Here is a 17,164-nt window from a genome sequence, read left to right as displayed (position 1 = left end):
ACATTATACTCTGCTCCTGGAAATAATTTGGAGGCTATGAAAAACTCCAGTGCATAGCTGTCATGTTTTCATCCTCTCAGGGACACAAGAAAAAGGTCAAATTTGTGAATAAAGTATCACTGATGCTTTGGTCACTCTAAAGTATGACTTTTTTTTTTTCATGATCTTTAAGGATGTTGTAAATTTATATACCATCCCCCACGAGGGCTAGAAAACCCAGAGTAGCTCTAGATCATTGAACTTTGAATATTCTCGTGCCTGCTCCTGTGCCATTACCACATCCCTGTTTTGTCTTCTGTGCCAAGGCTCTGGGAAGTGGGATGCTCTGGAGCCCTGTCCCAATTCTGTACGAGGAAAAGAAATTCCTTACACAAAGGTTATTCTCAGAGGGGCTATTTATACATGCCTGAAGGGTTTTAGAAGCCCACTACACTGAAAAGTAGTTAAAAGGACATAAGTATAACTGAGAATTGGCCCACTTGCATCTTGAGAGAATAGTATGACTGTACTTGAGATATTAATTTACTTAAGAATTTTCAAGCATTGCATCCAGAGGAGAGACTAACTATAACACATATATGGGTATTTTAGGTAAAACGGTAAATAGGAGATGGCCAAATGCATTCAGAATCCCACATGTAATGTGTTTAGCTATGTATATATGTATGTAGCTATTACATGTCTTTGCTTTCAATGACTTATCTCTTGAAGTCTCTACAGACAATGCTATGAGGAAAATGTAGTTGTTTTTTATGCATATGGAAACTCATATGCAAACTATTAAACTCACATCAGAAAAAAACTATACTCTTATTAAAAGGGATGGAGAGTTTGTTATTTATTTCTTTGGAAATGTGATGAGGTTCCTAATACTTGAGAGAGATAAAATGTTTCCATAATTATTTTAAATAAAATTAGAACTTTTCATAGTTTGTTACTGGCCAGTAACAAAGTGAGTTGCATTGTGTGCCCTAATTTGATTGTTTATTAGAATCTATTTTATTAGTAAAAATATTTACTTTTACTGTGGTTAATACATGCTGCTGTTCTCCATCTTGGTCTCCCTCATAGCTCGACCCTTTCTTATATTTGGCTGGATACAGGTAGAGCCAATAGTAATTTGAGTTTTACATCAATATTGAAGCAATTTCCCTTCACTAAAAAAATTGATGAGGCGGCTGGAAGACTTTATAACGGCTAATGACACTTAAATTGTGAATCCAAGGACAGCATTATTTGATTCATTCTGATGTCCTTCTTTTCAATGAAAAATGATAAGTATTTTAGTTTTCTGATTAAAAAATAATTTGAACCAACCTATTTTAGTCATTTCTAGTATCTGAAGTTTAGGAATGATATTTCTGCTTTGTGTGTTTCTTCTGTCCAAGAATTGAAATCAATGTAATGGTTTAGTGGTAGATTTTTGTTGCTATGGAACTATTCATTATCTTATGATATGTGATGCACATAGCAGAGACACAAAGATTTGATTTCATAAACACAATATGAAGCTTTTAATCCTTTCACTGTTACTGAACAATTTATGTAGCACAGTAGTTTTCAGTAAATTTTTTATTCTCCAAATGTTTGTGCTGGATGTACTTTAAATGCATTCATCAAGAAGATGCATAAACAGAGAGTGAGTGTGCATGTGTGTGTCTGTGCATATAAATGTATTCACATACTCCCATATACTGCTGTATTTATAATTTTTCCTATAGCATTTTTGATTCTAAATACTGCAAATCATGTAGAAAGATACAAGAGAGTTAATGTGTCTTAGTTAATGATATAATATCTTATGAGGTAGTTATGGTGCACAAAAGTATTTTTATAAGATAACACAAGAGTTGCATTCCGTGTGCCAAGCACTTGTGCAGACTGCTAGGCAGGCCAAATTGGCTGCAAGGAAAAGGAACCAGGTCATAAAATTCACACCAGCAAAATAGGAGGATGAAAAGATGCAAAAATCTACAGCATTAGGTTTCTAGTCTAGGTCCTGTTCATGGTCCTCATATTTCCTCTGTGGAGAGCTGCTTTTCATCTGCACTCCACTTTCCTAGGCAGAGGAGCGAAAGGAATCTCCATAGCTACACGGTTGGGAAGGCAGAGCAGGCATTGTCCTGTTTACAAGACTATTCCTGCTCTTACCTTAATGTACCACAGTTTACAGTTAACAATGATTTAAGAACACTTCATATTTTGGAAAAGAACAAGGGAAAAAAAGAATTCAGTCCAGGCTTCATCAGCTAACAAATTTGGGGGTGGAAAGTTCACACTGTGAAGAAAGAAGAAATTAGTAAGATTTATATATTTATTTATGACAGTATCTACCTCAGCATGAAATTATTGCTCTGATAAATAAAAGCAGACTGTTAGGCAGAGCAAGCAGGAAACAAAACAATGACAGGGATAAGATCTCTCCAGAGAAAATACTAAGAGCCTTTAGGGAATAATGGAGAAGCTATTAATTGGAAAGCCAAGCCTGCTCCCTAAACTGTGCTTGAGAGGGACTCTGCGTGTGTGTGTGCATGTGTGTGTGCATGTGTGTGTGATCTAAAATGGAACTTGTATTTCAGCTGTTGCAGGGTGGGAACACCGAGCCTGAGACAACAGAATTTCGGTAAAAACAAAGTATTGCCCAAACCAACAAAGAGAGTTGGAGATCATTCTGGGCAAAGGAAAAGGACAAAGAAAAAGATGAATTATAAAACACAGTCCATGTAGATGTGCTAGGAAACAGAGGGTAGACTCAAAAAATCTGAACAAGGTTCAAGAGATCGTTGTGTTGTATTGAGGTGAGCAAACAGGGAATTAGACTGGACTTGGACAAAGACCAAAGTTTGTTGATGAGAAGTAGTAGACAGGGGACATGCTAGTGGTATCAGAGAAAGAAAGTGTGAAAGGCAACTGTAGTAGTATGCTGGTGCAAAGAATTAGTTGGCCTTGTCTCTGATGGTTTGCCCTAAATTATACCCCAGTCTGGCAAAAAGAAAAAAAAAAAACTTGAGACAAAAAATATGCCATTCCAATGGCTGTAACTGAAATGAAAGAAGCTCGATGACTGGGGCAGACTACAATAAATGAGAACTGAGAGACCAAGGAACAAAAGGTATATGAAAGCATATTTTGCTAAATACAGAATAGGAGTATTAACAATAGTAGTTGGCACTAACAATGTGTGGCAAGGGGAGGATGGAGAAAGAGGATACCCTTGTTGATCTGATGACACAAATACCAGCCAAACACTTTGACAGCCTTCATGCTGCTAATCTGAAAATGTAATTCTTGAACAAGGGCAGAGAAATACTCAGCTTACTGAAAATCACCCATTACCCAGTCCACTATGTACATATGACTCAAATCTCCATCCACTAGCCTTATCTTTCTTTTTTTTTTTTTTTAACAGAAATACTGACTCTAGAGAAGGCAATTTAGGACATGCTGAATGTAAACAGTTTTGTTGTCCACCTGTCTAGGTAAAGCTTTATTTTTACAGACACGCCAACAGAAATAGAGCAAGCAAATTGGTTGATTCCCAGCACTCAACAGGAGGGTGACAGCTGCTTTTCCAAGCAGTTGTAGGTTCAATATATTTTGTTACACAGGGTAATTAAATGCCAGGTGTCTTTGATGCATTTTGTGATGGCAACAGTGCTGAGGAAAGATGGGGCTGCAACATTCCATATATCTGCAGAAAATGCAGGGCTACCAAAGTTGCCGTAGGTAGAACAGATGAGATAGTGACGGACAGCAACTGGGCAAATTCTGCTCACCTTTCTACACCTGCTCTTACAAAGGTACAAAGGTGGACTTGCAAGTAGGCTTCAAAGAGTATTCCAGTCTACTGTGGGGCTTTCTGAATTCCAGGTTTCATCTTGTGGTTCCATAGAAGTTCTAGCTGGCTCCTCTGACTCTTTCTCAGAAGGGATATAGAAATTTACATCATCCATGCATGTATTTTCATCCAGTCATGGAAGAAGTGTGTGTCTCCTGCTGAAAAATGCTCAAAACTTTCAAGATTTAGAGACAGTAGAGAAGAATCAAGTGATGGCTTATGAGGAACTTTGGATGGGAAATGGCCATAGTAAAATGGATTTAGTAAAGTGAAGACAGTTAAGGATCAATATATTTCCTATCCAGAAAACAAAAAGTAGCTTTTTGCCCTACTGAGATAGCTAAGACTTACATCACAGTTTAAGAAGATGTACAAGACGATAAACCAGGTAGGATGGATAATGTAGTCACAGGTAAACACAGTTCACTAAATTTGAATTTGAGTAATTTAAGATTTATCCATTTTCACTGTGTAGCTTAGTCTTTCTATCTTTTTGCTGTCACCACATGGATGAGACTAAGAAAGACACTTTCAAAAGAAAGCAGACCTGGTTCTGATGAACTTGGGCTTTGACAAACTCTTTATAGTTTTTGCATTTACCTCAGGCAGAGATTATGGGCCATGCTACTGATTGATGTTGACAAGTAAGGGATAAGGAAGAGAAAGAATGATCCCACTGAGTATTGCTACAGGGATTTGGTGAAACGAGAAAAACAATGCTATTATCAAAAAGAATTTTAGCCAAACTGTTAACATTTTCAAAGTTGAAAGCATTTACATTTGAGCAAAATTTTATTGCATGTATTGAACACTTAAATCTCACTGGTTCTAGCAAATGAGAGGGTGCAATGCAATGCTGCTAGGGTGAAGGTTTTTTGTCCTCCAAAATCCTACCGTGAAGGTGGCTCTGATGAAGGTACTGTGACCACATTCTGCCCTGCTTCATTTGGTTCCTTTCATAAACAGGAGGGAGAAGTGGGAATGAGGATGATACTTCATTACTTTTAGGACCATCTTCTAGTTAGTAGTTTGATTCTGCTGGACTATACAGAGTTACCAGAGCTCTTAGGGACCTCAGAAGAAGCAAAGAGAGCTGAGAGAATAATCACCAAGACAAATCTGTCAATCCTTAAAGAAGCACTAATGATGGAATCATTAATTGTGAAATGACAATTGACATACCTACATCCTGTGTAACAAGTTTGTTTTTGCACCCCTCCTTCATGTCCCAGAACTGAGGATCAAAAGGACATTACTCGATATTTATCTCTTTCTGCAGTGTCAGGCTGCATATGCAGGAGATGACATTTGACCAGAAAAAGAGAACACAGCATAAGAGGTTGTTCTCCCAGCTCGAGATGTAAGTAGCTTCCTACACAGAGCTTAGTAAAACACAAAAAGAAAAAAAAAATTAGTTAGATATGAGTATTTGTAACCCATCTCTGCTTGCTATGCTCCTTTGTGTGAATAAACTACATGTTCCATTTAGAGAATCAGTTTTGGGGCCACGTTAAACAAACATAAACAATGATAGACTACCATAAACAGCCACTTTAAATAACCACTAGCTGTTAAAAATAAATTTTCTTATATAGGCCAGAGTGCAGCTGGACTCATCACTTTCCAGGGAAGGTGCAACTCAAAAACTGAGGGGAAGTATCAAAGCAGTGGGTTCTTCCCTCGAAGAGATGAAGGCAATCTCAATTACAAGTAACAGGTAATCTCAGTGGGTTCAATTTTAACTGCTTTTGGTCCCAAAGATCAGAATACAGGAAAATCTGGTGGCAACTGGATCCAGATCTCTGTTTTCTGGCATCAAACAACTTAACAGTTTGGTTAAATGCATAAAAAACTGGGCCACATTTTTAACCTTTATATATGATACAACCTTATATTTTGCTGAATTGTCATGATATACCATAATCAGTGAGATCCATTTATTTTATACGGACTTATTGTCTGAAGGGATTTGCACATTTTAGCTGTATAGATCTGAGGTCAATACTAGTCTACCTACACACAGGTTGACAATTGGAATGGTCTTATTTATATGTACAATCAAACCACCAAGCTTTTTCAGCTCCTTGCTGTTATTCTTAAAGACATACAAAACAATGGAAGCATAATAATTTATCACATGCTTATCTTCATTCATTTGTGTGCTTGTTTATTCTTTTTTAATGTACCATAGAAATTAGGAATGCAAAAGATTCATTAGATCATGTCCAGATAATTTATCATATTTTCTGGTGATGTTGGACCAAAGTAGCTACTTCTTCACAGAAATGTTTCAACTAATCTTTTCCAAAGGTATTCCAGAATTGCCTTATTGTGACATTCAGAAATCACATTGGCTAAAGATGCCCTGACATTTGGTCCCTGGGCGTGCTGTCACCCTGATTACATGAAAAAGCACATTTGGGGCCAAGTTTAGGGAGAGACGACTGTTATTCTTAGGTAAAATTTTGGTTACGCCCTGTGCTTCAGGACTTGCTTCAACACGCCCTTAGGTGAAGCTAAACCCTAGCATATTGAGGCTGTAGTCTAAAGTGCATTTTTTTCAGCAGCAGTGGTGGCTTGAGCAGACTTCTTCTTTCCCTCCTCCCCAACCCTCTCCTGCTTTGTTCCCATGCTTGTGCACACCATCAGTTGTCTGGGCAGCTGCCTGCTGCATTGTACTGAAGAATGAAAATTAACCTCATTAAAAAAACAGCTATTTTTTTTTAGTCAGGTCAATTCTGTTTTACTACACAGCTACAGAAACAGCCGTACCAGCCCAGGACCTGTTAGTATACATGTTATATGCTTCTTTCTATTCTCATGATTTTACTGACATTTCTTTCAAAATCATCTTTGATTTTGAAGGCCCGCAAAGACTCCAGAACTTTTGCAAAAAGCATTAGTCAAGAAGCCCTGATCTTCTGTTTTGACACTGATCTAAATGTGAATCTTGGGCCAAACCATTTTTGTCTGTTTTCCAAGCTTTAAATTGGGAATAATGCACATTCTCATACTGCCAAATTAATAAAGACATTAGTGGTGCAAATATGGAAAGTGCTAAGTAAATGCAAAAAGCTGGTTTTTTTGGTTTTTTTGTTTTTTTTCTGTAGAAGGTCAGCACTTTCTGACTGAGACCAGCTGCTACTGGAGGAGATAAGGCAGGGACAATCATTATTTGCTGAAGGAGCTTCAGAAACAAGGTTTCACTTTTAATGCAGCTATGGTGTAATTGCTTTAATGGACTCTTTAAGCCTAAACCCTGATTCTTTCAAAGGAAGGCCCAGATTTTGGTTTTATTCACACTATGGATCCATACTTAGCAGAAGATTGCTACTGACTTGAAAGCCCTAATGTGAGCAAGGGTAAGTCTAATTAATAGCCTTGAAGAAGATTCTTATGCAAGTATATTTCAGATTATTTTAACTGAGCTGCTGTGGTTCCTTGCAATAGACTTAGTACTTGTCTTCCAACATGAGACAATTCACTAGTGTTTATTTCACAGGCTGTAATTTTCTGTATTTAGATTTATTTGCACAGAAATTAAAATATATGTGTGTATATATATGTGTGTGTGTGTGTGTGTGTGTGTAAGAGATCTTAGGAATTAAGAGAATGCCTTAAAATTGCATTTCATACTGATGTAGTAGTCTGAGTATGCATCTGAATGCAAAAGTGCTAAGTTTTAAGGTGAACATGTACATATATGTCATACTGTGAATTTTAGTACATACAAATGTGACCAGATACACACTGAGTCTAAGGTATTACTAATAAGTAGAAGGTCTTTCTTTGGGGGTGTCTGTAAGCCCTGACAGATGGCAATATCCCCTACTGGGCGATAGGTATTTAAATACATTCTCTACATGATTGTAGAGAATACAACACTCAGTAATATTTGGCAATGTCTAGTGTTCTGCTGTGAGGTCAGTATTCACAGTGGCAGTCAACAGCCACTGCAGGTAGTGGCTTTTCAATAAAAGGTCATGTTTTTCAATAGCCTCATTCTGACTGAAAGCCTGAAAGCTTCTTGGAACTTCTTGATCTCTGCAGCATAAAATCAGAACTAAACGGGAAGCAGAGTTTGACAAGTAGATACATAGTCTGTAAAAATCTCTTCAGGATGCCAATTTCCCTGTTCATTTGAGACCTGGAGAGAAATCCTAACCCTGCTGAAGTTAGTGTAAGTTTTTCATTGATTTCAACGGATTCAAGATTTATCCTTGATATTTTAAGAATAAAATCTACAAAGTCCACCTCTCTCTAGGTGCTCTTGTGGTTTATTGTTACTGTAATGGAAGCCAGCACTTCCCCCACAGTGCTGAATAAAGGTGTTCCAGTTGAGTGAGAATTAGACTTTATAATTAGGGATTGTCAGACAGATGGAATTGCAGTCTACTCAAAACAGGAGGTATTTATTATAGAAAACAGCCCCAATTATATATTAGCATGTTTCATAAAACCTGAATTCCAGATTTGTTTTATTCTTTTTAAGTGGTTCTGCCTTCCCTATCTGGAACACGATGTAGCACAGGTGATTCTAGGTGGGAATCCCTAGGTGGGATTCATCTCCCCTGGCTTTACACCTCCACAGTGTTGATGTCTACGCTGGTTACCTAGTCTGCCTTTTTCTCTATGGACCACAATAGGCACTTTCACAGTGCAATTCATCTGGTCTATTTTAGATGCAGGAAGAAACTTATATACTTGGATTAAAGTTAGGTGCCAAGAAAATTCTCAAATTCCATTTAGAGATATAGGAAATCTGTAACAGAATCCAACTCTCCCATAAGCATTTTGGCAGAGTGTCTAGTTCAAGTCCTTACTTGCTCTGCTCCTTCTGCTTCCACTTGAAGTTCTGCTGCTGGATACAGCCAGAGCCACCCAGGGATTTCTGTGTGAATAGGGGAGCATGAATGATTGATTTGCTGATTCTTTTGGCTCAGCCTGGAATTTCATTTCCCTAGGATAACATCCTGAAAAGATCACCAAACCAAAATGTAAAAAATAACCAATAATTTGGGGCTATACAAAGAATACTTTGACTCCAGACTGAAGTGTCTTATATAGATTTTAAGCTAAAAGTAAAGTTTATTTTATATACACATGAAGCAATCTCAGAATAAAAAACTATTTCAAACAGAAATTGTTTTGAAAGTGAAAAGCTTTTGTGTTAAAAAAAAAAGGTTTTAGCCACTGTTGTTTGATTTTTTTAAATCCAGTTCCATGTCTAGGTCTTGCTCCTGCTGAGCCCACTAGAGTTTCATTCCTACTTACACCCGAGCAATGTTCTCAAATTAGGTACCAATCTACCTTTCTCATCTATAGAGGCCAGTCCAGTAGGCATCCCTAGACCATATCATGAATCATGGCCCACACAAAGGACAGTGGAGGACTTGTGAATTTTTTCCTCACAATCATAGTACCTATAGCATTCAGTGGTGATGTAGGACTCTCAGATATAAGTTTTCAGTTATAAGTAACATTTTATACAAAGTAAACTTTCTATGCAAAAGCTGAAGAAAAGCTCACCTTGGAAAATCCAGCTGTCTAATGCTCCTGCTACAGATACAAGCTTTAAGTCAATGTTTTGAATGAGAGTGCAACTTTGAAGACAGCTCTCAACTTCCCAGTGCAGTGCCCCAAGCATTTGGCTAGTGGCTAAACTGGAGTATATGGCACAAGGAAGGAATCTGTGTATCATTTCCATGAGAAAAGCAGACCTGGCATAGGTGCCTGACTCTTGGAGGAACTTCACAGCTGACTGCAAACACACTTCACAATTGTTGGCAAAAATAGCTCCCTTCTGTGCAAAGTTAGGTCCAGGCACAGTCAGTGCCTTCTCCTGGCATCCTCTGCTGAGGGAACAGGATGGCTCCCACTCTGCTGCTGTGAATATCTCTCTCCATGCATCTCCTTGTGGCACAGGTCTGAGCTCCCTGCTCAGGCCTGGGAATTCCATCACAAGACAGAGCATGCTGTGGGTTTAATCCTTAATTTATCCATGTTCAGATTTCTATCTGCAAAACACAGAAGAGTTCTGGGAAACAATTAGGTAGGTGAAACTGAGACCTATGTTTAATTGTGTTTTATGTACAAACTGGTTTTGGAGCCTTAGGCTCCCACCCAAGCTGATCTCTGTAGGGTGACTGAGAGGTATGGTTTCTTTCTCTGACCCCAGCCAAGGTGAACCAGTTTGCATTCCATGACACATTTGCAAACTATTTTTATCTTGCCAACCTCATCTGTATAAATAGGAATTTTACTGCTCACAAAACCAAAATCTTACCAGCCTCTTTCAGAACATCTACGCTGTGCTTAACAAGAGCCAAACTCAAGATACGTGCTGATGGACTAGGATGCAATACACTCAGCACTGCTAGAATGACATCTCAGGCCAGAACTGAGAGTCTAGGGAGGCTCAGAGGTTAGTCCAAGTCTGTGTCCGAGACCATGGCTGTATATGAATTGAGGTGAGCAAATCTGGACTCGAAAACCACCTCCCAACCAGGCTTTATGCAGGCATGTTCTTTTCTCCCCTTGAAATGATGAGTACACTGCATAATAGCTAAGAGGACTTATCTATGAGCCAGCAAAAGATTCCTTTTTTTTTTTTTTTCCCTAGAAAGAAAGTGCTAAAACTCTGTATTTATTCATGTTGTATTTAAGAGTTTTTATGATCTGCTTCCATGGGTGGGCTGCTAAAATGCATATTGGCACAAAGCTGGGGAGAAGTCGGGAATCTCCAAGCACAGTCTCCTTCCTAATCACCTTTGGAAATAGGCATGTCAGTATTTTTTTTAATGCAGAAGTCATGTGCTATCCTTGAGAGACATCTGTCTTCTGAGCTAGAAAGTCACTTTTTGTTGTTTTTTATTACAACTTTCTTATCTACTTCTAATTGCTTGGAAGGCTGCTTACTTGAGTGTTTAAAGGGTTGATGGCTTCTAGGAACGTGTTAGCCAATATTTGAGTATGCAGAGCCATGACTTATGTATATGAGGAAGTCACTTTTCTCAGTCAGAGCTGTTACTGCCCTTGTTCTCAAGGTAGGAGTATTCCCAAACCCAGTTCTCTTCCAGTCCTTCTAGCTAGCTCTCCGCCACCATTTATTCCTACCTATGGAGCCAGCCCCTTCCCTCTGCAATGGACATCGGACCAAGAAGAGCAAGAGGATGGATGGTTTCTGCAGGTAGGTGGGAGACAGCCTTGGATGCTAGGTGGGCTGTAGAATTCACACCTCATAGGAGTGGGGAAGAGAAGGGTCCAGGAGTTAGCTGGGGGAGGTAACTTTGTACCCCACCCAGGTAAGGAAAGGGATGAAGGTCCTGCAGGAAGATGAGACTGACTGTAGAAGGTTCTGTACCTTGAGGTCAGGGGCAGCGAAGAGTGGGAGTAAATCGGGGGAGAGAAAGACTTTGTACACTTTCAGTACTCCTCAACCCCACTGATTCTGCCATCAGAATGGCCTGGTTCAGGTCTGAAATCTCTAAAGTCTCTACTGATCCCTCCCAGGTCTCATTCCATAATCTTGACCTTCTGGTCTCTGAAACTTTACAACCCAGATCCCTTCAGTCTTTACATCCCTCTATCCTCTTTTCCTGCAAACTGACTTTTTCTACTTGGCTGAGAGGTCTTGGGAGGGGAGGGGGTTAGTGGCTCTCACTTGGGGATTTAGGGGTTCCTGCTTTCTGGATGCCATGAGTATCTTCTCCAAAGAGATGCCAAATTACCAGTTTGGGAAATAGCCTGATGTAGGATAGAGTGAAGTTAAATGTTTTCTGTCAACGCAAGCAAGCAGCCCCGAAGAATGACAAGATTGTGTCTGACACTTGAATGGGACAGTGGCGAAAGTGTGCCTGACTTCTGGCTGAGTCTCACCCTTCAAACACTGAGCTGGAGACACTGGGACCAACTAAGCCCTGAAAGGGGAGCTGGGTTGTTGACACCCGCTGGAGCTGGGGTCCTCGAGAAACTTCTCTCTCGGGCCCAAGGGGGCTGCAGGCACCCAGCAGTGAGAACCAGCCTGAAAAGGGACGGTTGAGCGCCAGGAGGAGGCTGAGGACAGCCCCCTTCAGCAAGCAGAGGCATCGATGCTGCACTGGAGACAGTAACATGGTTCTGTTTCTGTATGGAGAGGAGAAAATCATGGGGCTCAAGGAAAAGAGGGCGAGAGATGGAGGATCAGCAACCTGAGGAAGGCCCTAGGGTCGAGCACTCCTGCCAGGTGGAGGGGACACCCTTGTGGTTGTCCCATGGCCTCAAAGGGAGGCACAGATTCCTGACTCATGCCATCAGGCTACTGCTCTGCATGCCCAGAGACATGGGCCATGCCCGGGGGGCCTCATGGGCCGCGGGAGGGACACAGCCTTTGCGCTGGGCATGGAGCTGGCGAATCTCTAGCAGTCGCCGGGAGAGGAGCTAAAGTGAGGGGAACAGAGAGGAGCTTTTGAGGACCACAGCACCTTTTCTCCGGACAACGGTTGCCAGTCTCCAGCCACAGCGACCCCGGGGGCGAGGGGGAGGGAGGTGCGCGCGCCCCCTTGTGAGGTGGCCCCGAGGCTCTGTGACCTCAGGGCTCTCACTGCTTTTACCCGTGCGTAGGGTCTTGCCCAGCTCGGTTTGCCCCAGGATCCTGCCGACCGAGCGCGAGGCGTGGAGGGTCGGACCTTGTGGAGGTGCAGGTGTCTGCATCTTTGCTTTGGATCTGCAGCAGCTCTCTCGGTGCTGAACCCAGGAGCCGCCTTTGGTCTCTGCCCCCTTTGTGCCAGGCTGCCGGGGCTGCAGGGCGTCCCGCGTGGCCCGTGTGCGTGGAGGGGGCGGAGGGGCCTCTGGGGGCACAGAGGAGACACGCTGCCTGCTCCGCGAGGTCACTTGCAGCTGAGGTGAGCCGGGCTGCGAGAAGCTGCAGGGAGTGGGTGCTGGGGTAGTGGGAGGCAGCACAGGGGGAAAAGCCTGCACGAAAGCCTGGACACATGGCATCAGTTTGGGAGAAAGCAGCTGCGTAGCTGAGCCCTCCTGGGGGAGAGGCCAACAGTGCCCGAGGTGTTTCCTCTCAACCAGAAAGCAGCAGCTTAGGCAGCTTCTTCTTAACCTTCTTCAAGCTTGCTTTATCCATTTCCTGCCACAGCTCTTGTGCTCCCTGGCAATGCCCCGGCACCACACCAGCCTCCCGTCTCCCCAGGGTCAGGACTGACTATGGTGTCTCTCTCCTTCCCAGAGCGTGGCAGCAGCCGCTGGGGCGCCTCCACGGGCGAGCAGCTCCTCCTTGGCAGCTCTCCCCAGCCCACTGCAGCCACCATGGCCACAACTGCCTCTTCAGCCACAACTTGTCCCATCTGCCTGGACAGGCTGGACAACGCGGCGTTTGTGAACCCCTGCATGCACCAGTTCTGCTTTGGCTGTGTGCAGCACTGGTGTGAGACCAAAGCCGAGTGCCCTCTATGCAAACGGGGGATCCGATCCATCCTGCACTCGGTGGCGGTGGACGACGACTTCCAAGAGCTCGCCGTCGGGCCTCCTGCAGGCGGCTCCGTCGCCAGCTTCCAGCCATGGGGAGCTGCTTTCTTCCCCAACCTGCCCTGGACACTTGCCCCGGCAGCCCTGCTGTGGCCAGATCCCTCCCCTCCACGGGTGCCGTCCCCTCCTGAGGACGGCACCGGGCTGCCAGGGCCGTCGGGCTTGGCTGCGCTGCGGCAGAGGGAGGCAGCGCGGCCAGGCTGAAGTAGGAGCCCACTCTCCCGGAGGATGGCGCGTCCCGCGGGAACCCCTTGGAGGCAGGCGCCGGAGCAGGAGCAGGGGCTGCGCTCCCACCGCCCTCGGCCCCGCACTGTGGGGCAGGGGACAGAGGTGTCCGACGGCAACCACCTGCCAGAGCTCTCGGCGGCCTTTTTCCGACACCACCCGGCTGTGCTGCAGAGGCTGCTGCCTTGGCTGAAGCGGGAGCTGCGCCTCCTCTTCGGTGCTGCCAGACACTGGCCGCCGCGGTGGAGTTTATCGTCACCACGAACATGCGGAGGTACGACGTGGGCAGCCCGGCCTTTGCAGATGACCTGGGGCCATTCTTGCTGGGATGCACGGAACAGTTCATCTGCAAGTTCACCACCAAGGCCAGGTGTGCCAGCTCCGGGGAGGCCGTCGCTCCCCAGGCGCCCAGGGACCCCCACGCTCCTGCAGGCAGGCAGGGACACCCCACAGCCTCTTCCCGCCCAGACAGCCCTCCAGCTGCAGAGGGGTCACCAGCCCCCGCACAGGGCCCATCCCGGAGCAGGAGACCTCTGGGCCCTGGGCACGAGGAGCTCCCCCAGGCCACGGACACCCATGCCCAAGAGGCCACTGCAGCCCCAGGGTCTCCCCAGCAGCCGTGGGGAGGCTCTGAAGAGGAAGCCCCCTGCGAGGGCAGAGGAGGATGGAGGCTGTTGCAGGCGGCTGTCCCTGCTGTGATGATGGAGAGCCGGGAGGAAGAGCTGGAGGCGGTGGCCGGCGTTTCTGCAGCAGACGGTGTTGGCAGCCCCTCTGCTCCTAGCAGGGCTGGGAGGGTATCGCCTGGGACCATCGGGTCCCCTGAAAGAGGAGCGCGAGCACTCCCCAGGCCGATTCCCAGTCCAGGAAGAGGCAGTCACGGCAGCAGCCCTAGCGGGGACTGCGCAAGCAAAGTCTCCTCCAAATGAAGATGGGAGGTGTCTGGCACACAACACTTCTTTAGAACATGCCGTGGCCTGAATAAATGTGTTTGCCCTTGAGAACTACTCCCCTGTTGTGATTTGGGTGCTGTAAGAGGCCTTCACGCAGGTCTGGCGACTGTAGCAAACCTTGTACCAGAGCCACTTTTCTGGCCCAGCAGCCAGAGCTGTGAGAGACAGGAGCTTGCAGCACTTTGCAAACGCATGTAGATGGGGAGCCACTGCAAAGCCAGAATGCCACCCTCTCTTCTCCCCTGGCTCAGCAGTGCTCCCCAGCACCTGTCTCACAAAGGAGCAGGCAGCACCCAAGAATGCCGAAATAAATTCCTGCTTTCTGGATGTCATGAGTGTCTTCTCCAAAGACATAACAAATTACCAGTTTGGGAAATAGCCTGATGTAGGATAGAGTGAAGTTAAATGTTTTCGGGTTCTCCTTATTCAGCTGTCATTCTTATAAATAAGCTGGTGACAGAAGGCAATTAGGTCAGCTACAGATTTTCTCCAGGTTTCTTTTTCATTCTGGATACCAAAATATCTACCTGACTTTGAGTCTCACAAACTACACTGACTTTACCAATGCATAAACTCAAAAGTCTGGATTTAGACAGTTCATAAGTACAGCGGTCAAACACTTTACTGCTATATAGTCTGGCACCGGAGTCCTTATTCTCAGTGGCACAAATGAGCAGTTGCATGTTAAAATATGGATCTTAGTAGACCTACTTGTTTGTGATTGAAGGTAAAGTTGAGGCTGGCAACTTATACTGCAAGCACTTAAAACGCCATTACACTCAGAATCCTCCTGACTCCTTCAGGAATGTTAGTTCTCAAAGACTGTGACTTTAGTTCCCATGATTCCTGCAAGGGAATAGATGGTTCAGTTGCAAAAAAAATCCCCTTCAAAGTGGATAAATGAATATTAGTAATACTTCATAACATATCCTTTAAATTGGTAGAAAAATAGGACTTAAAAATTGTCTTTCTTTTTTTTTGTGTTCCTTTCTTAGTCACAATAGTTGTGTTTTGGTAAAAAAAACCCTTCCTATATTTATTTTTTTGAACATAGAAATTTTCAATTTCTTGCATCAGCATGGATGTATTGAAAATATTTTAGTGACTGAACTCATAGTGAAACTGTAGCAAGTGTTCAACATGCACCTGTCTTTCACATTTTTCCTGTTGTTGCTTTGATTCTACGCGACTCCAATGAACCCTATAGTGAGTTTTCTTTTGTTGTTGTAGTTGTTGTTTGTTTTTATTTTTAACACCTTTAAAACAAGGCCAAAATGAGTTGTCTCTCTAACATGGCTTGTCACTAGGCACCTTCTGTACTGGATCAGAGGTGCTTACATGACAGCTGGAAGGGATCTCTGTGAGAAATGAGCCCAAGTCCAATCACTTAATGGGCAGAGAAAGTAAGTGTATGATTCAAGAGTCTGGAAGCTCCAGGACATGTCAAAAGCTTGTGGTGTATTTAATGCATCCGCAGTACTTTACCAGCACTTTCTAAAATTATTAAGAAGCTCAAAGGGTGAAAGAAACTTGACCCACTTCAGTAAAATTGCTTTGAATGATAAAATGAATAGTACATACTCTTTTAGGGCTTATGCCTTAGGGCTTATCTATCTCACAGGAACACTGGCCGCCCTTCCTTTAGGAGGGACAACATACATGCATACCTTGACATTGTTTAAATTAATTCTGCACAAAATAAACTGTAGCAATCCCAGGACCTCTGAATCACTGTCAAGACTAGAATTTTAGTTGTCATTAACAAAGTCTGTTTGAGGTTAGGAGGCAGGAGTGAGTTTTTTTATTTTCATATATAATATATAATACAGAAGCAAAACTTAAGTGCAGGTCAAGCCTTGGATGCTATTTTCCAGTTCTTAAGTAGAATATAATTGCTACTATTGACCCCTTTACTCTCTATTAATCTTCATTTGTTTGGTCTTCTGCAAGAGAGGCAATTAGCCCATCTGTTGGTTTACATAAAACAAGCCTATGATTAAGCCTATGTAAGTATTTACTTTCTCCACCATTGTAATTTATAAGGACTGCATAAACAAACAATATTCATCATATTTACGCCCTACCCTGGTGAGTTAGGAAAATGCTTTGATCTACAAATGGGGAACTTGAGTCTAAAACAGATTATCATTTTAAATCTGATACTCTGCCTCCAGAAGCAGGTTTCCATCAGAAAAAGAAAAGGAGGCAGAGGAAGAGAGGGAAAAGTTCAGGGTCTAATTATGAAAAAGGCATATTTGAAATAAAAGTAAGAAAAATATAAGGAGAACATAATCTATGAACAGGTACCTCTGAACATATACAGTGACAGTAAGTCAAAATTTAAATCTCCCTTAAGAAGAGATCAAGTAGTGAGCAATCATAGGCTGGGCTACAGGCTTAAACTTCTCCCTAATTTTAGTGAGATCTTGCTGTTGCGAAGTGGAATGTGAACAAAGTCTTCCTCAGATTCTTTAGTCCTAATTACTTTTGCTAATTGCAGAGATGATATTTCAAATAATTTGAGCCAGTGTATAGTTGGCACATGCAGGAGCAGGAGTTTGTTGGAGAGAAACAAGGCTGTGATGCAGCTCGGCCCAAGCATTGAGTGTGTGTGGAAGAGGCACGGAGTAGCGTA

Source organism: Apteryx mantelli, chromosome 1 (assembly GCF_036417845.1).
Source record: "Apteryx mantelli isolate bAptMan1 chromosome 1, bAptMan1.hap1, whole genome shotgun sequence".
NCBI lineage: Eukaryota > Metazoa > Chordata > Aves > Apterygiformes > Apterygidae > Apteryx > Apteryx mantelli.
Note: the sequence above shows the minus strand (reverse complement) of the source record.